Raw genomic sequence first — 21,329 nt, 5'->3', positions numbered from 1 at the left:
TGTACTCAAAAACTTGTAAGAATCCAAAGCAAAGGTGTGTTTGGGAAGTAAATTATCCCCTAAATAGGTGACCCTGAAGCCTTATGAACTAACTGTGCCTTCCTTGCTTATTAATAAGCATCATTTCCAAGCAACCAAGATGTATTGAGTTGGGAGTCCCTAAGTGCGAGAGGGTCCAGAAATAGCTTTGACTTTTCCTTTTTTTAATTTACCTTGCGGGGCTATAGGGAATGAGCAATCCTTTAGTCTGTCAATATCACCAGCAACAGCACCACAGGAAGAGAAGAAGGGGAGGGGAGGAGTGAGGTGATGAGGGAGCCTCGGCTGAGAAGATGGAATATCTATTTGACACAGAAGAGGGTCCTCACAACTCTGCAGAGCTGAAATGTCAAAAGCAGCCACTGAAAAAGAACTGAGTCATCAGAATTTTGACATTGACAAGGCTACACTACATACAGTATGTGTGACTTCTAATACTCACTGACTGTTATACCATGGACTAAGACATTTTCTGTTTCTGTCCTCAGTCATTCATGAATTTAATTGTTTTTTGTTATTTCTCTTCTCTATTTTCCTTTAGTCCTTTTATTCAACAAATATACACTGGCATGCACTATGTCTTTAAAGCTGTGTATCTTGATTTGCTCATAAATTAATTTTGTCTTACCTGATTTTGAGGGTTATTCAGGCAATCAAATGAAATAATGTTGTAAAAGTACTGCAAAAAAAAGTAGAAAATAATACAAACACTTGTTATTTCTCTTACCAAAAATAACAGTATTGTTGCAATATAATATATAGTGCAGATCCTGGCACAATATCACTTAATTATAATTTTCTAACAAAGCAGACATATCATATGCACAAAATGCAAAACCCATCTTCTCTGCAGAGGGTTTTCTTTGAATTTCATCAAACATTATCATTCTTAACTGAAAGAACTAGATGCCACTGTTTTCATGCCCTCATCTTATTTAGCAATGTTTTTAGGCAGGATTCAACCTCTGGCAAGGTCATTGCTAAACTGAGCATGAACTTCTGAATGGAAGGAAAGTTCTCATGATTTCAGTATGAAAACACATTATTAGAAAAACAATATAGTACAGTACCATGGAAATACTGTTAGGTTCAAGCATGTATCTGCCATGAAGGACCTATGAATTCTTGGTCAACCTATGTATCCCCTCTATGTCTGCTTGCACATTTGTAAAATATAGGGAAAAAATTAGCTACCACTAAGGTTGCTGTAAGCCTCAAAAATAAATTATTTTTGGGAAAATGTTGTGTACTTGTGTAATTGCACACAGAACATGCCCATGTATGTATTTTATTGGCCTGAGGAAAGAGGAGGAAAACCAAGGACTTTGTAGACAGCATTGTCCAAAATGGCAGCCAGTTGCCACATGTGGCTGTTAGCTCTTGAAACATGGTGCATGCAATGGGGAGACAAAATCTTCAATTCTCCTTAATTTTAATTTAAAAACCTGAAGCAGTGTAGAAATGTTTCTGTTAAACACAATTTCGTTGGTAAGTTGGAACTACATTTCATGTCAACCCCTGAAAATTTAGCATCGGGATGAAGATGTGCTGTAAGTGGAAGATATGTTCTAGAATTCAAAAACTTAGGACATAAGTTGTAAAATATCTCATTAATAATTCTTATAGTGGCCACATTTGTGGTAGTCAGAAATAATGGCCACCCAAGCATATCAGGTCCTGAACCCTGGAACTTGTACCTTATTTAGAAAAAGGGGTTTTACAGATGAGGTTAAAGACTGTTTTTTTTTTTTTCAAGATTTTATTTATTTATTTGAGAGAGAGAGAGAGACAGTAAGTGAGAGCATGAGTGGGGAGGAGGAGAGGGTGAAGCAAGCAAGGAGCCCGATGCAGGGCTTGATCCCAGGACCCCGGAATCATGACTTAGGCGGAAGCAGCAGCTTAAGCAACTGAGCCCCAAACTGAAAGACTTTTAGATAAGGAGATTATCTGAGACTATCCAGGTGGGCTATAAATGCAATCTCATATTTCCTTATCAGTGAGAGGTATAAGGAGGTTTGGTTATACACAGAGAGAAGTCAATGTGACTGTGAAAGCAGAGGTTGGAGTGATGGGGCAACAGACCAATGGATGCCAGTAGCCGCCAGAAACCAGAGGAAGTCAGGATCAAGTTATCCCCTAGAGCCCTTGGAAGGAGTGTAGCCCTCCTGTAACCTTGATTTAGTGAAACTAATTTCAGACTCTGGCCTCCAGCTCTGTGAGAGAATAAATTTTTGTTGTTTTAATTCACTAACTTTGTGGCAATTTGTTATAACAGCATCAGGGAACTAATATACTTATTGGAATTCTGAGATTTGGGTCATATTCAGTTAACTTTAATCCATCAAAATTAATTTTACCCGTATTTTTTTTTTTTTTTTTAGTGTGGCTTCTTGAAAATATAAATTTATTTATGCAGCTATCATTAAATTTCTACTGGCCAGTGCTGTCTTAGTCTGTGACATTCTATAGGACATAGGAATCTTAGGCCTGTTACCTTTTCACTGGTTGACAATCCCTAATCCCTGGGCATCTAAAGAGAAAAACAGGCTCCTGGGTGGCTCAGTTAATTAAGAACTCAACTCATAATTTCAGCTAAGGTCATGATATCAGGCTCCTGAGATCGAGCCCCAGGTCAGGCTCCACACTTAAGATTAAGATTCTCTCTCTCCCTCTGCCCCTCTCTCCTATTCATGTGTGCTCTCTCTTCCTCTCTAAAAAAAAAAAAAAAAAAAAAAAAAAAACCATAAATAAAGAGAAAAAGAGAAAATGTTTCCCTAAGATTTTCTCATTGACATTTGTAGAAATAAAGACATAACTCAGCATGTAGTCAAAATTAAGTTTTTCCTGTAGTGTATCTGTTTCTCCATTATTTTGATAAAAATTTCCACATAAATCTAAGCATCGTAAAGAAAGGGATTTCTCTCTTTTATCCTCTTCTTCCACAACCCTCAAAATTCTGTTTTTTAAGACAGAGCTCAGAGGGTACAGAGTCCATTGTTCCTTCTCTGATTTGTCCAATAAGCACTGTTTCACGGTTATCCGCATTGCCTTTGAAGGTAGGAAAACCAAATATACCCACAAAAAATGGGACTCAACAAATCCCCAAAGACCTTACTAATTTATACTCCTACACACTCTTATAGGCAGAGACCATTCACTAAGCACTTAAAATGTATTATTGGAATTTGCACAGTGCTTTTCTTCTCCAAAATGGCTCACAAATGTAAACTTGTGTTTTTACTGCCCTTATCAACTGCCACCTGATGCTGGGATCGGGGACCTGAGTGAGAGGTGGGGAGGGCTATTTCATGGTGCGTGGTCTCGCGTTTCCTGGCCTTACCATTATGCAAGCCAGCCGACAGAATAACAGTAATTATGGCTGCACATTGTAATGAGGTAATTTGGTACAAATAATCTCCACTGTTACTCTATGAATACGATCCTACAGAAGACCTGCAAATAGCAGAAGTCTAATTTCCTGAGGCCTGAACGCGATAAGCCCATCACAGACAGACGGGGGCCTGTCCATCCCTGCTCTGCTGAGCTCTTCCTGGAAACAGCACCTGTGCATTGGTCTGATGCTCTCATTTTCTGGAAAAGGAAAAGGGGGCCAGAAAAAGGCAGTGTCTTTTCGGCTTCCTGGAAGACCCATTGGTTTATGGGAAATTATCCTTGCTGCGTTGGAAAGGGATGCAAGTCTATTCCACAGTCCCGCTAGGCGGGGCGTCTGCCGTGTGTCTGCTGAATCAGGTAGTAACAGTCTCATCTTTGCTCACAACTCACCACGTCGCCTCGAGGCTGTCCCCTTACTCATCCCCCACTTCAAATTTTAACTCTCATCTGCTTTCTGAACTTATGTAATGCCTCTTTCAAAACATACTCTCCTCGCCCTTTCCTGAGCTGCTTTCTCAGTGGTCCTAGTTGTTTTTCACCTTGGTATCATAACGGGCTATTTACAGACCATTCACCCGTGCACCTGTTTCTCCGCCCACCACCACCCTGGCCCCAAACCCTGCAGCATCCCCTCCTAAACTACTTTTCAAGGTGTTGAACTAGATGTCCGTTTTCTTAGAGTCAACCCCTAATCATGTTCTCCCACTCAGTGGCTCCCTAGTCCATTAGGAATGAAGTTCACACACCGGAATCTGGCAGTCAGTGCCCTCATCCCCTGGCCGTACTCCACTCTCCAGCCCCTCTGATCTCAGCAACCTTTCATGTACCAGGCACTCCAGTCAAGCGTGGCTTCCCATTCTTCTGAACTTCCCCCTCCTCTCTTGTGCCTCCATAGATGTGTCTACTGTATTCCTGTTTTTGTCATGTCTTACCCTTCCCACATCCCCACACTGCCAGCAGTTTTTACCCATCTTCAGCGTCCAGCATGAACTGCCGTTCTCCGTGAGGCCCTTCATGGTTCCTTCCACTAAACTAAACTCTCATACTTCTGTGTTTCCTCCACTTTCTTAAGAAGCTCACCACATTCTGTCATGTAGTATCACCTTATTGGTGCTCACCTCCCCAGCAGAGAAGGAAATCCATACAACTCGGGACTGTACTTTCTCTTCACCCTTCATTCTCTGCGGTGCCTGGCAGAGGCCAGGTGCCCACCAGGGTGGACAGAGGGACGTGGACTGAGCCTATGCCATGCCAGGTTTATGAGTAAGAGCAAGAACACAGTTACAGTTGAATTGAAACTTCTTTGGGGTGAAAGTTTTGTTGCAGAGACAAGGCAGCAAAACATTCCTTCCTGAGCTGGAGTCAGGCCAGAGCAATGGGGTTAACAGCAGTGCTCTTAGGCAAAGTGCTTGACCACATAGAATCATGAAGTTTTCTTTGTTCCCTTCCTGCTGGGAAACCCCTACCAGAGGGATTTGCTTTGAGAAGAAGGAGTTTCATGCACAGGATTATTCTTTCCCTCTAAACCCCAGGGGTAGGATGCTGGTAATTACTTTTGGATCTATTCAGTGTAATTACACAATCATCCACAGCCACCTACAAATACTCTGTCATTACATGGCATTGCCCTGGTAAACTCCAGTAGGTTTCCTTGTTAGGTAATAACAGCGGTGCCACAGGGCAAAGATTAGTGGTGCTAAGATCTTCTAGCATCACACTCAGGACTCAGCAGCAGGACACATTCCATGTGTAGAAACCTAAACAGCATACTTTAGCATGGAAAGAGGCAACAGTTTGTGAAGTTTGGGGTGAAAAAGAGCTTCTCCTTTCCACCTCAAGGGGGTGGAGTGAAGATATCAGAATCATTGACCTTCCTGGTTTCACAAATATAGATGAAAAGAATTAAAGTATGATATCCACCCTGCTTTCTCTAAAGAATACATTGGAGAGGACCAGCAAAATACACCACAGCCCTAACTCACCTTGGCAGGAAAACAAGAAATAAAGAACCAAGTTAGTGGTTTACATGCTTGCCTTTCTCGCTATATTATGTAAAGCTCTGAGGAGCAGTCCAATTTTTTTTCCCTCACCTTTATATCTCCCTCATCTCCATCTGCCTAATATGGGAAATTTTTCATATGACAATCAATGAAGAGATAGAAGATGGATAAAGGGGAGAAAAATGGGATATGAGGTAAAATGAGGAAGGGAAGACAGAGGAAGGAAGGAAGGAAGGAAGGAAGGAAGGAAGGAAGGAAGCCAGCAGGGAGGGAAGAAGGATGCTTCAATGGCATCTCCTTATTTTAAAAAGAGTAATCTGGCCAAGTACATGCTGTGGGGACAGAATAAAGTCCAAAGTACAGGTTAGGACCAAATTAAGATACTATGAATCTAAGATAAAGCTGGTTAGGGCCAGATGACAACAATAGAGTTGAAATCAGGTGTATGCCAGAGAAAACACAACTAATTTGGAGAGAGCAGAATTAGATTTCAAGCTTGGCAGAATCCAGGATGGAGGAAATCAAAGGGAAGCTGATTTTTATTTGAGGTAGAAATAAATAAGAAATGACTTCAACTTTGGATACTTTACTTCAGTGATAACAATGTGAGACCCAAATAAAAATGTTTGGAGGGTATTTGAAGATAAGAGAATTCTTTGGGGTAGAGACATTTAGACTCAAGACACAGACTTCAGGGTCATCGACATGAGATGCTGTGTGTTTTCCAAGGATAAGCCATGTAAAAGGAGAAAAGACTTCAGGACATCCAGAATTCCCTATACTAGAGCAGAGACTTTTATTTGTCTTTTTATCTCCAGCACCTATATAAATGTATATAAAAGACAATTAGTATATTTAATGAGTAAGTGAATGATGCAATGGAGTAGAGCCAATTATTAGAACATAAAAGAAGTTCTAGAAAGACAAAGATTCCATCTTTATTTAAGACTCTTTTGAGAAGTTTATTAAAATCCCAGATTCCTGGTTCACATCCCAAAGTTCTTGACTTGGCAAGGCCAAAGCGAGATCCAGGTATCTAACTCTGAAACAAACACCCCAGGTGATTCTGGAACAGAAGATCCACAGACCTTCCTTGGAGAAGTGTTTCTTCTCACCACCCTCCACCAGCTGATTTTTGGGGGTAGAGGAGTATTCTGCTGGCAAAGATGACATGATAATGACTCTCATGAGAGGACAACAGGTACTGGGAGGCAGACAGATGAACAGCAGTTATAGACCTTCCGCATACTTGAGGGTAATTGAGCCCTTTATCCACTCCTCCTAGACTAGGGATAGGCTATGGAGTTTAGAAGATCCCTGAGTCCATAGGTCTGCCCTGAACATCCAGGACCATGAGCTCTTTGTCCGAGGCTGACTATGGTAGAGTGCGTGCTGTGGAGGCATGGGGAAGTGTTGGGGTTCCACTCATTGGCCAGTTCCGTATTTGTTAATAAGCCAGCCAACCTAAGCAGCCAGGAGAATGTCAAGTTAAGGAAGAGATATGGAGGTGAATGATGAACAGTTATGAAAAAAAACCTATTTTCAGGAATTTATAAAGGACAACCTCACCACTTCTTTTGTTGAATCTCAAACTGTGGTTTTAACTTTACTTCCTATTAGTGTTAAAATTTATTGGTTGAAGCATTAGGCTAGAACTCATGGATCATTTGCCTCAACTCCTTGCATGTTAAAACAATGGAAATGAGGCCTGTGAATGGCAGGTGGCAGATACCCAGTGGTTGGTTCTAGATTAGAACTCATATCTCCCAATTTCTATGCCATTATTTTAGTTTGTATTTTTAGCTGAGGGATATTGACAATGATGAACTAGAGTTCAAATCTTTAAAAAATGTGAGTGCCTTGTCAAATAACACATCTGTAAGGACATACTACAGTGGTCACCTCTAGGAAGAGAAAATAGAGTGGATTTCATTTTGCTCCTTCATGGATTGCCTACATTTTTCAAGTAAAAATACATAATATTTAATAGTCACACGTTGTCTTCCTTTTAATACAAAGCTATTCTGGAATGTTTGTTAGGTGGCAAAACCAATGATGGGTATGGGGGGTTTATTCCATATTTCTCCGTATTTTATAGAGGATACTGGTGATTTTAGAGTAGCACAGTCTTAGAATTGGGAGAAATTTCAGAATTGCCCTAAGTGCCTTGCTTTATAGGTGAAACCATTATGGTCTAGACAGATGGAGTGACTTACCTCATTTAAACCTATAAATAACATAAATCAAAAATATAGGTATTCTGCATCATAAATTAATGAAGTCCATGCTTGAAAACTTATGTGACTCTAGCCCTTCTAATTTTGAAGCACTGGCAAGGTTTGTTTATGTCCTTGACCCCTGACATCACTATAGAATGGAGAGGGTCTCCAGGAATTTCACAAGTGTGCCCCTAGTCTCCCCAGCATGTTGCTTTAGTTTTATTTTAATCTTCTCAGTAAAAGAAACTGAAGAAGAGCTCCATGCTTGACTGTTGGTTGGACAAAAGTAACCTGCCCGAGGACTTTGCAGCAGTTAGACCTGATAGGATCATGACCACAATGCAGGCCCTGAGTACACGGTCCCTGATGCAGGCTCTCACCAACTGGCAGGTTACCTGCATCTGTTGGCTCCTCAGTGAAGACTTCACAAGAGAAGCAAACGCTCCCTTTCTCTGCTCACAAACCCTAACTGCTCAGGACTCTGCAGAAGTGTCCATTGAAGGGATTGTGTGGACAAAGTGTAGTCATGGGACTGGCTGTCACAGTCACTAGCAAACGCAAGCAACAAACTCCTTAGGTAGTTTCTCACTTCAGCTGTCTACATCCTCTATAATATTAGCAGTTGAACTAAAATCAGAACCAAGTCTTAGAATGTCATCAGGTTTCTATTTTTCCTCCAAGACATTGGGAGGGGGTAAATCAGATCTGTCAAGTATGTCCTGGTTTTAGGTCTGTAACATTTCTGTGTTGACAATAGTAGGAATATAAAGGACTAGCATTCTGTGCATTTCCTGGCTGCAGGCATGTCACATGCAACGTCTGTAATAAAGATGTTACCATATGGACTCAGCCTTTCACTGTTCATTATGAAAGAATTGAAAACGAAACTACTATCCTAGAGGCGCCTGTGTGGCTCTGTTGGTCAACCATTCAACTCTTAATTTCAGCCCAGGTCATGATCTCAGGGTTGTGGGATCAAGCCTCACGTCTGATTCTACGCTCTGAGGGGAGTCTGCTTAAGATTCTCCCTTTCCCTCTGCTCCTCCCCAGTGTCCTCTCTTTCTCTCTTTTTCTGTCAAAAACAATAAATAAATCTATAAATCTTTAAAACAACAACAACAACAAAATTACTATCCTATGCCTATAGGTAGGCTAGGTATGAACCCAGGTACATTTGACTAAGAAAAAAAAAAAACAAAACTCAGTGCTATTTTAGTTTGTGTATTTCTCAACAATATAAAACTTTTGGAACTACAAATGCAAAATTCTTTTAAAAAAAATAGATCAACTCAGCTTTTAACCATTTATGTTAAAAGAAAGAAGAAAAAGAAAATTTGGATCCCATTTTTTTCTTTTCTTTTTTAATAAATGAAGCAAGGAGCAAACCCTTTTAGGAAAAAAAAAAATTAACTTTCTTTGAGCAACTCATACATGGCACATGGCAGGTACAGACACTTTCATCTGCACAGTAATTGACACTTCGCAGTTTACAATTCAGCAAGTGGATGCTCAAAACCATTAAAAATAGAAGAGAGATCAGCCTGCAAACCAGTGTCTTTAATTCTTATCCGACAAGTCTTCCCTTCTTTTAACCACACTCCTTCTGAGGTGAGCATTGCCTGCAAGCGAGACAAGTACAGGTCCTTTTTATCCCCTAGGATATAAATCAGTGCACATTGTGGGGTTCAGGAAATCTGACCATTGCCATGGTCTCATTCCATTACCTGAATCTGAGAAGCCAACCACAGGCTTTCCCAGTTAAGCGGAAGGGAACTTGATACCCATGGGAACCACTTGGAGATTTTTAAAGAGCTGCGACCAAGTTGTGCCCTGTGGGGAAAACCATGTTAACACAATTACACTACTTTACATTTCAAACTCACTTTACACTATTTAATGGGTTTCAGAGGAAGGGGTACTATTATTATAGGACAGGAAAGATGCAAAAAGAATGGGGACACCAGCCAATCTGGGGTGGGTGGGGGGGGACATGAGATTCTCAGTCCTAAAACCAGAAGAATCTGGGGCAGATTTGGTGAGCTGATCTCTCGGGGGAATGGAGACACAGGAAAGTCACGTTTCTCATCCTAGCTCACACAGCAAGTTAGCGACCGTCGGTACTGGGACCCAGAGCTCCAAGTAACGGGTTCTGGGCCTTTCCAACTCAACCATGGGGACTGTTAGATTTTGAAGCACAGAGTTTGACCCATCCTGTGGTCTCCTGTGCTTAGGGAGGGTGGAGAGCACGGCCCGTCCAGGCAAAAAGCAGCGATAACTATTCGATTCTAATCCATTCTCTCGCATCCTGACCCTCTTTAAGCAATGCATTCTGGCCCTCAGTGGTAACAGGTGCTCCGTGACCTTGGGCAACCAGAAGCTCACCAGCTTGTCTTTATTGGCCCCTTTCGAGCTGTCGCCCACGTAAACAACCCAGGCTCACGCGAGTTCACACACAAAAGATTCCGCCGTAGCAACATTTATCTTGTACGTGTTCCATTTATCTTTGGCAAAAAGCTTCAGCCCCAAACTATCTTAAGTGATCTCAAAAAGACAGTGATAAGTACCTTCCCCCGTCATTATTGCTCCATTTTATCACAGTGGTGATGGCAGTAATGGTGGTTGTAACCCCATCAAGCCCATTTAACATGGCTCATTTTCCAAAGCCACTCGATGCCTTGTGACAGTCTGGCCAGGCGGTATGAAAGGATCACTTAACCCCGGTGATCTGAGGAAGACTCCGAATGGGGAAGGAAGGCCCGGCAGTCAGAGGCGAGGCGGTGAAAGAAGGGAAGGGATAAAAAAAGACCATTGATTTTATGACAAGGGGCAGAGCCACTGTGAGAACCGAGCAGCACAAACTGAAGGAATGTTTCATTGAGCTGTTTGCAAGCGAAAGTCCACAGAAGTTGGGAGGCGCCAGTTTCTTCTTATTGTTGGTTATGTTTATCCTTTTGTTTTTAAACATGCGTGTTTATTCTTACTGCAGAAAGAGGAATCTAAAAATAGAACGTCTCAGAGGGATCATGAAAGACAGCCCACAACCGTCTCAGTAAGACGCTACAGTGGCCGGCCTGAAAGGGGGTGCGTGGAGCCCTGGCAAACCGCCCGTCACTCACACCGCCTCACATGAGGTCGCCGAATACACCTCCGCTTCTGCAATCCCACAACCTGTCTGCCACTTACTTAGTAGGTGTTGAAATTGTTACCAAAGTGCACTGGTTTCCAACAGCCCCGGGTGCGGATGAGGGCGAGGGATGAATAAATAACCAACTGGAAGACAAAAATCAATAACCCTCTCTTTTCTGCAACTCTTGCTTGCTCTGAGCATGACGAGGAGCTGCTGTGGGCAGAGCACACTCAGACTAAAAACACAGGCAAATGTACAGTGATAACAGTTGTTAAGACCGTAGACTCAAAAGCCAGAGTGCGGGGTTCAAAACCCACTCCTGCTGGTTCCTGACCACGTGACCTTAGATGAAGCTTTTTATCTCCCATGTTTTGATGTCATTGTCAGCAGAATGGGAATAATAGGCACTATTTGGTAATGCTGTGTGAAATTTAAATAAAATAATTTACGTATCGTGTTCAGCATGGTACCTAGTACATAGTAACTTTTATATAAAAGTGCTTGTGATTATAATTAATCTACATAACATACATTTTTAGCTTGATTTTTCTGAACAGAGTTCATGAATTAATTTTCTTCTTATCCACTTCAAAATGTAAGTCTTGCCATAAAATGATGGATGGGCACCAAGTTTAAAAAAGAAAAAAAAAGAACACTTGATCCTGTATTTGTGTTCGGGCGCCATTACCTGTGGGACTTAGGATCTTGATAAATCATGGTCACCATATTTAACATCAAGGACAATATTTCATGATGCTTTGAAGTTCGAGGTTTGGAGACATATTAACTTCATTTTGAATATTCTTTCTACCACCTTCTAATGATGTGATATTTTATATACTCATAGCACCAGCATGGGGCTACCTATCTTCAGATTCTAAGTTAGATATCATTTTCCCAGAAGTTTTCCCTGAATCCCTATTGCACATTCTCATTGTCCCGTGTAATTACCCTCTGTTACAGTTATTAGAATTACTATGAAATAACCATGTAATTAATCTCTATATTTTCTAATAAACCACAAAGTCCAAGAAGGCTAGAGACCTGTTCAATTTTTTTATGCCAAAACCCTCCTAGTAGGCACATGCTAGGTGATGATGATTCAGTGAAAAAAAGGACTTTGGGTAGAAGAGTGACGTGACCTGAATTACCTTCCCAGAGGATCACACTGGCTGCTGTTTTAGAAGGAACTAAGCAAGGACAAGGGTAGAAGCCTAGAAACTAGTTAGGAAATGATGGCAATAATTCAAGTTAGAGATCTTGGCAACTTGGGCAGAAATGGTAGCAGTGCCCATGGTGAGAAGTGGTTGACTCTGGATACATTTGTTAGTGAATTTGATGTTGTGTGTAAAAGAAAGAAGACTGCCAAGGATGATCCCAGGGTTTGGGGTCTGGGCAACTGGAAGGCTGGAGTACCACTACTTTTGACAGGGAAAACTACAAAGGAGCAGACTTATTGCAGGAGTTCATTTTTGGAACATGCACGGTGGTAATACCTAATAGACACCCTAATGGGCATGTCCAGCGAGCCATCACATGCCCAAGTCTGTGGCTTAGAGAAGAGAGGTCTGGAGGTACAGGGTTCAGATGCAAAGTCACAAAACTGGCTGAGATCACCAACAAAAGAGAAGAGGGACAAGGAATAAGGATGAGGTATCATCCAATGTTAGAAGTCAGAAGATAGTGAGGAACCAGCAAAGGATAATGAGAAAGCATGCTCAATAGGGAAGGTGAGTGCATGCTGGAAACCATCAGAGAAGGTGGAATGATGAACCATGTCAAATAATAAGAGAACTAAGGGTTTCCATGCAGGTTGCCAACAGGAAGATCTTTGGAAACCTTGGCAGAGGCTACTTTAGAGGGACCTGGTCAGGGAAAATGCCTGCTATAAGTGGATTTAAAAGAGAATGAGAAGTCCTCAGAAGAAATGTAACCCAAAACTACCAGGAAAGACCATTTCACACTCAGCGGAATAGCTAAAAATCAAAGAGACTACTCACAATAAACATTGGTGAGGATGTAGGGCAAATGGAACTCTCAAACAGTCCTCGTTGAAATGTAAAATGGTAGAAGTATACTGAAGAAGTGTTGGCCAGTTTCTTCAAAGCAAACCGTGCGCTAACCATACCACCCAACACATATACTCCACGATACCTGTCCAAAGTAATGGAAACACATATCCACTCAAAAACCTGTACAAAAATCCTTGGAGGAGCCTCTTCGTAAGAGCCAAGACCTGGGGGGAAAACTAAAATATCCATCAACAGGAGAATGGATGTTCAAATTACAGTGCTGTCCTATAATGTTAACTCCTCAACACTTAACAAAATGAATGAATCCTAAAAACATAATGTTGAACAAAAGAAATCAGACTGAAAACAAATAATCCCTGCAAGATTTCATGAGGACATAAAGTCCAAAAGCAAACTATACAGACAGAAATTCACGTGGAGAGCAAGCTCATTGATGAGAAAAGTGCAGGAGGAGATTTTCTGGGCTGGCGCCTATGCTCTGCATCTTGCTGTGGGCACCAGTTGTATTTGTGTAGGCCCTTGTCACAACTCGCTGGACTATACCATTGAGAGCTGTGCCCTTTGTTGAATGTTCATTAAATCTCAATTTTACTTTTTTAAAGATTAATTTATATGAGAGAGAGAGAGAGCTGGGGTGGGGAGGGGGGAGAGGGAGAGAGAGAATCTCAAGAAGACTCCCCGCTGGGCACGCAGCCTGATTCAGGACTCGATTTCATGACTTTGAGATCATGACCTGAGCTGAAACCAAGAGTGGAACACTTAACCCGACTGAGCCACCCAGGTGCTCCTAAATCTCAATTTTAATAAAGAGAATCAGAGAAGAAGACTAGGAGTCACTGAATTATCACCAAGTCTTCAAATAGGAAGAGGATTAAGAAAGAGGATCGAATGAATTGGATAATACTTGGAGGGTCAATTGAAGATAAAGTGGGTTTTTCCCCTAGTTTTAAAAATGAGAAGAATAGCATCCCATTTGTATAAATGATCCAACGGAGAGAAAAAATAAACAATGATGTACAAGATTATGACACCAAACTTTCTGAGTTGTCATTAGGATAAGATTAGATAATGAGACAGAACCACCTAACACAGTACTTGGAATGCAGTCAGGACTCAATACACCACAGCTAAAATGATTATTATTGCCATTAAGTGGTTGTGAACTCCACCTCCACTCTTGTTGCGGCACACCTGATGATCTTTTGTACGTGGGCCTTTTGTGCTCTCCACTTTCTCCAGCAACACCTCACCATTAGGTGGACACCCTCACTATCCGGCCAACCCTGCTCACATGAAGGTAGGTCTGAAATTTGCATTGCCCTCTTCTCGTTCTTACCGATAATCTGCAACATGCTCTGGTCACCAAGCATTTGTAACTTAATCTATCATAGGAAGGTGAGTAGGCTAAGAGAGAACTCATTTGCACCATTTTGACTGATCCTTCCTCCTCACTCACTTGGCCACGTCAATTTCTACTTGTTTTTCAAGTGTTTGGGCAGATTTTACTTTCCCTGAGAAGCCTTCTCTGAATACCAAAGACTAGATTACCTAGCTTTATAGGTCAGGAATTGTTCAGTTACAAGCAATAAAAAGCCAAGTAGAACTAGCTCTCGAGAAGGGTTTTGGGGTATATTGATCCACTAACCATGACATTCCAGAGGAGAATCTGGATACATGAAGCTACATCCAAGAGTTCAACAGATGTCTCAGGAATCTATCTGCCCACCACTTCCCCCAGCTCCACCCCCCACCAATCTCTGGGCTCTGATCTCCACTGTGTTCCTTCATTCTCAGGCAAAAAGGGAGACTCTTTCAAAGTGTTGATGAAGATGACCAGGTCATCATTAGGAGTTAAAAATCTGTTGACATGAACCTTCTTTTTCCTCATTAATTCTATTATGGATTCTAAGGGAAACAATCTGCTTGGCACGGATCAAGTGTTCACCTAGGGTCCCTTAGGGAGTAGAGTGGGCTCTGAATGACCATATGCCTGGACATAAGATCAGGGCGTGATGTAAACAGCAATTACATGTCATTGACTAGGGACAGGATACTTATTCTGGGCAGGTTAACATGTAGGTTCTCCATGGCATCCCTCCAATATACTCCCAAAGCATCTTAAAAGATCTTTGCCTTAGCACTTCAAAGTAACCACTATTATTAGGTGCTAAGTACCACACTGAGAATGCTACAAACAGCATTTCAAATAATCTTTGCACAAGTTCTATGAGGTAAGTATTAGGTCAATTTTATAGACAAGGAAGTCAAAACTCAGAAAAGCTTTTAGACACCAAAGACCAGACAACCTGAAAGAGGTGGACCTATAGACCAAAGGCCAATCCTGGACCTTTCAGTGGTTCTGGAGCTGTTCTCACCATGCATTCCCGATCACTTTGAAAGGTGGTCTGTCTGGGGCGCCCGGGTGGCTCAGTGGGTTAAAGCCTCTGCCTTCGGCTCAGGTCATGATCCCGGGGTTGTAGGATTGAGCCCCACATCAATCCTACTCTGCTCAGCAAGGAGCCTGCTTCTCCCCTCTCTCTGCCTGCTTCTCTGCCTACTTGTCTGTCTGTCAAATAAATAAATAAAATCTTAAAAAAAAAAAAAAGGCCATCTGTCCCCTGGGGCTCCCCATAGAAATATAATCATTTGGTATTTCTTCTAGCTGTTTATAGAGTATGTATGTCCCAGCAAACTAACCTTCCCAAACTTTTTACTCCCTTCCCCACGTCTGCAGTGCTAACTGTGGCATTTCAAGTTGGTTCTCTGTGGGTCATACCTTTTCCAATGTCTCTAGGAGCTATATGGATAGCAAGTATACTCTATTTCCTTAGGTCCTTGGCAGGATGCTAAATCCTGTATGTCAGGTCAACAAGTTCTTCTTTCTAGCATTATCTGTCCTGGCATTCTGGATCTAGCACCCTGAGCATCTAGTCCCCAGGCATCCATGAGTGTCTGTTGGCTCAATGACATAGTTCATTGGAAGCAGAAGCCACCTGGCTGAAAGGGGGTATGGGGGCAGTGCTTCTTGAGTCTTGATATCCATCATACTTCATAGATCTCTCAGTCTGCTAGAGCAGTTTATTATAAAATTGTCATATTGTAAATATGTCACATTTTATGTGACAATTAATTAGTTAATATATTCTTCCCTTTCCTAAATAGAAAAGGATGTTTGTATTCCTGTGGAATATACAACACTATACATTTAGAATTTTCCTCCAGCTATATTAACTCTCCCTCCTTCTGTGCTAATATAGCTTAAAAACACCTGAAATGTGGATATTTCACAGACAAACACATTGATCCACATTGACAATTATGTCGACAGTGCTGGAAAAGCAAAGGCTGGCGAGAACAGTAGAGACCTTGGGAAGGCAAGCACACACACTCTTCCAGAGGAAGACTCAGGGACCAAATATACCTATAAAATCTGTGGTGGTCCAGTGGGCAGAGTGTACTAGGACATCCTTTTCAAAGTAAAGACAGATTATTGCATTTTGCACTTCATATTACGAGGAATGAAGTACAATTCTTTCAGGTCCTAGAGCAGCACATTCCACACTTCAAAACATGGCTTTGACCCACATACAGAGAGATGAAAAAGGCTGTCAGTTTTGAGTGAGGTCTGGACTAGAAGGCAGCTCTTCAGAAGGTCCAGGCTGTGGTATTAACTTGCCACTTGGACCATGTTGCTATGGTTCCAGAAGTATCCATCATAGGAAAAGATGTCAAGTGTGTTTTGCGGGAGAATTGCATTGCAGCTTCCTGGAATGCTGGATTTAGTCATCTGTTGAAAAGAAATATATATATATATAATCTTTTGGAAAACAATTCTTGTCATCTTGTCATGCTTCTCAGCCCTGGTTGAGCAGAAATCTGACCATGAGACACCAGGTGACTGTGGCTGGAACTTCCCATCATGAGTTGGATCCTGCTAGACTCAACAGGCCATGACATCAGTGAATGCAGCACCAGTCAACTGTGGGATGGAAGGGGCACCTCCAAGACTGGGAGCGAGTAGGCCCAGGGACAAGAGCAAGCTGCATAAGCAGACAGCCTGGACCCCCACGGGCCATCACCATGGTTATATCACCCCACTTTCCTCAACGTCCATCTTCAGTTCTGCGGGGATTCCTGAAGGAGGAGGAAAAAGTCCAGGCTTGGTTTATAAAAGGACACGGCCAGTGACTGGGTGAAACCTGAAAATGGACTATTAGCACCCGGAAGCCTCCCTTGGGCTAGCAAAAGAAAATCCTCTTAGCAGGGGAATATTGGAATAGTGCGCCTGTGCACGCACTTTGTGCTGAAAGAGAGTTACCCTACGTTCAAATCTGTAAGGATTCATGTGAATTGGTGAATGACTGACCAGATGGAAAGGGGCTGGGGAAGAATCAGACTGGCATTTCGAGGACAAAAAAATCTTGAGCGGACATATGTAAGAAAATATGGAGTAGGTATAAAATGTTATCTTTCAAACATTTGTCAGCCTCTATCAGAGAACATATACCACAGAAGCAGCACATAACTGAGTTCAGCAGGTGGCTGAACATGACGGGCACATCAGCATCATGAACACAGGGACAGAGGTGAAGACAATGCATGAGCTCAACCGCACAAATTCCTGCTCAGAAAGGCTGATCCAGCTCCTGCTGCTGCCGAGACAGCACAGCGACAGAAACCCACACTCAGCCCCCAGGAGGGCAGTATTTCTCCAAGGTACCATCTGGCCACGTGATGACAAGTAGACTGCATTGGGTCCCTTATATACTGAAAGGGTTAACAGTTCCTTGTCACAGGGAGTCTTCTTTCCCATATCAGTTTGCCCTTTTTATTCACAGAGTCTCGGCCTGCACTCCTCTCTCACAGAGTGTCCAAGCATGGGACCCAGCCCACAGTGTACTCCATGAGGGCACAAGAACGCGGGATTCGATGGCCATATTACACACCGTACTGCCGGAAGCAGCTGGTCTCTTAGAATGCTGGAATGGCCTACTGAGGCACAGTTGTAGCTCCAGCTCCAGCAGAGAGGCTATAATTTTGAGCAAGGGTTGGCAAATCCAGCCTGCCACCTGTTTTTGTAAATAAAAGTTTTATTGGAATGCAGTCATCCTTATTCGTTCACATATTGTCTATGGCTGCTTTCGCACGACAAGGGCAGACTTGAGTTGTTGTCACTGAAACCATATGGTCCACAAATTCTAAAATAATTACTATCTGGCTCTTTACAGAAAAAGTTTGCCAATCCTTGCTCTCAAGGATATAGTGCCATCAACCAGGACACAGTATATTCTGTGTCCTCGATGGGAAGAATATGTAGTTCCAGGAACCAAGAAATTGAGGCATCAGTGGTCTCCCTGTCGCATCTAGTGATTTAAGGACTCTGTGTTTCATATCCCTGAAATTCTGGGTTTTTGTCCTGGTCCTCAAAATGCCATGTTTTGGGGGGAACACAACCTGAACCCTACTGAATTAGAAACCAAAGTGCTACCCCAGAGAAAAGTGTATCTGAGTGGCATATGGAATGGAATGTCACAGACAGATGAATAATCCAAATTACTCACTAAAAAGGACCCAATACCCCACAACCCTGGAAGGAATGTGATCAAAATTCCTCCCAGTTCTGCCTCAGTTGAGACACGGGCTTCAAGGTCATGACTTCCACAGAGCCACCTACATCTAGTAATGGAGCAAAGCAATGGTATACGTTCTGGCCATTTGGGTCTGATGTGGCTAATGGTATGCTGGAGTTGGGTGCATTTCTTCCTCCCTCCCCACTTAGTGACATCAAGTTGAGTAGCTTGAACTCAGCCTTAGTAGGGGGATTCACATAACATAAACTGGCAAACACTACAAATCAGGACTATTTATTTTTCCTCCAGAGAGCCATTATTAAATATTTATCAGCACAACCCTGTTGAGCAATGTTCACCCCACAAGTCATTGCCAGAGTGGTTGAGGCTTGGTTGGGCCAGAGTTCTGCCCAACCTGCTTCATCCCCCTTCCTTTCAAATATTGATCCCTAATAAACACGCTAAATTCTATCTTGTGCTTGGTTCCAGAATACCCAGCCAGCAACATAAGATTTTATAGTATAAATAGTACTATTATTAATCTTGGCATACACACAGTGCTTGCCATTGTTAAAAGACTTTGTATTTATTTTAAGTGATATTATATATAACAGAGTCCTGAGCCAGGCTTCTGAACACCTCAATGATAGAATCTTAATTCTTGACACCCTGAGAAAACCAAATGGTAAACAGAGAATAGCTAAGTTTAAGACAAGAAATCTTGTGTTATTTCTGAAAGGTACATTCATATGAAAACAGGGGTATCACGATTCAATCACCTCCACATATAAAAATAGCTGCAACAAGGCCTTCCTAATCATATTTTAAGATCTTAAAGTATTAATACAATTGTTTGCTCATGTGACCCACAAAATATTCAATAAAATATTGGATAAAAATTTCCCAACTAACCTTAAGCCTGAAAGTATCCTCTTTCATGGGTACAGTAGGTATTTCTCGGTGATTTGGTGGGGGGACCAGGAATATACATGTATCAGTGCCAAAAGAAGCCAGTCTCAATCCAGAAACAGCCTAACAAATTAAGATGGGGGAAATGCAGGTCCAAGACCTTAGGTCTGAAACATGACAAAGGTGTGTCCTAAGTCCTAGATTAATGCTATAGCACTAGAACACACATACACATGCACGAACACACACACCCCTACACACACATAAGCATTATCTCAAGGATTCTTCTAGATGTTTACCCCAGAACATGTGTTATTACCTGGAGTGTTTACTGTGGCTTTGCCATTTTGGGGAAGTATCATAACTCCTCACCCATACTCTTAAACCTGGTGCTTTGACTCATCTCTGGCTTTCTAAACCGCCCTTGCCTTCTTAAAATGGATACCACTTTCCCTTTGATGCCCATCCCAAAGTATGGGACTTAGATACCCCGCCCAGGGTTTAGAGATTAGCTTTGGGCAGCAGATAGAAGCCAGCTCCATCCACTCCCATAACCTGGTCCTGAAACCATGGTCTGACAGGCTCTTTTAGCCTTCCCATGGCCCTCTTTACTATCCTAGCTCTCCAGAAGGAAGTAACCAGAAAGTCACTAATTCTTGATGTCCTTGGGGAACCAGAATGATGGCAGCACTCCTGGAACAAGAGAGAAAGTTATATTTGTAAAAAGTTGTGGAATTGTACCAATCAGAATTACAGTTCGGATGATTCTTAGGATAAAAGCCGTCATAGTGAAGATCAGACCACCTTCCCCAAAGGGGTGTTCTCAGTAGGGGAAGCCATGTGTCAACTCACTGCCTTTGAAGGTATGGTCAGAAAAGTGAACAGGAAGATACAGTGTCAACAAGACAGTAGGGGTGGAGGAAGGAGAGAGGAAACCAGGGAGAGAAAGATTTTGGAGGAAGACTTTATGTTTAAAGAGAAATATAAGGAAATATTTCTGTTTTCTGCACTGTGGGATGGCCTGCACAACACTTTTACAGAGATCTAGAGTAAAGATTTATATTATTCTTCAAGGTTTCTGGAGGCAGATTATTGTTTCCTTAAATGTTGCTACGAGGCAGTTAGGCTTATATAGGAAACATGGAGAAAAGTATATAGCCTACATCTACTTCTTCCTCATTGACAGTATATATTTAAACTACATCAGCTGGAGTCAAAAGCCATTTATGAGGATCCAGCCCACACATACAGAGGGCACTTAAGTGATTGCAAAATGCTCTACATTTTAATGAGATGGTACATTGTATATACAAATGCCAGGATCTGTGCTAGACACATATCAGGGCCCAATAAGGATTTATTTCCTTTTCCCTACGCATATCTTTTCTGCAAATGGCAAATATTAGAATGTGACTTTTTTCAACAAACAGTTCATCAAAATATCCTAGTTGGGAAACTAGAAATCAAGCAGAAAAAGAAACAAAAAGTCTACGATGTCCATCCTGAAGCATTAACCACTCACTGACTTCCAGTCCTTCAGCCACAGTGAGAGATCAGTGTGTCCTAAAACCCCCAAAACCCTTTTCTGATACCAATCCTAGGAGACATTTCAAGGATACTGCCTTCAATTTCTCTTTAGCGATCTCAATCTTTTGCTCTGCATTTTTTACTTTTCTCTATGGTCTCATTTCTCTCTTCCACCTTCCTTAGGCACCTGCTGCCACTACCCTTACTTCTTGGGGGATTATAGGAACTACTCGTATTTATTCACATCTTAGTATAGGGATGACATTTGGTTGTCATCCCACTTGTCAACTATGATCAATTCATGTTGTGGCCGCCGGAAGACTGCCTCAGAATCCTCCTCAACACAGGACTGCACAGGCTGTGAGGGTGTATGCTGTGATTAGTTCGTGCATTAGTGAGGTCTCTGATGGGTTAGGGGTTCAAGCAGTATCACTGTGCCGCTACTGTGTCAAATCTGCCTTGGTGTAATCTTGAGTCAATATGTAGCCATGATTCTAACATCACCAGAATAC

The sequence above is a fragment of the Mustela lutreola genome, chromosome 14, assembly GCF_030435805.1.
Source record: "Mustela lutreola isolate mMusLut2 chromosome 14, mMusLut2.pri, whole genome shotgun sequence".
NCBI classification, from domain to species: Eukaryota; Metazoa; Chordata; class Mammalia; order Carnivora; family Mustelidae; genus Mustela; species Mustela lutreola.
Note: the sequence above shows the minus strand (reverse complement) of the source record.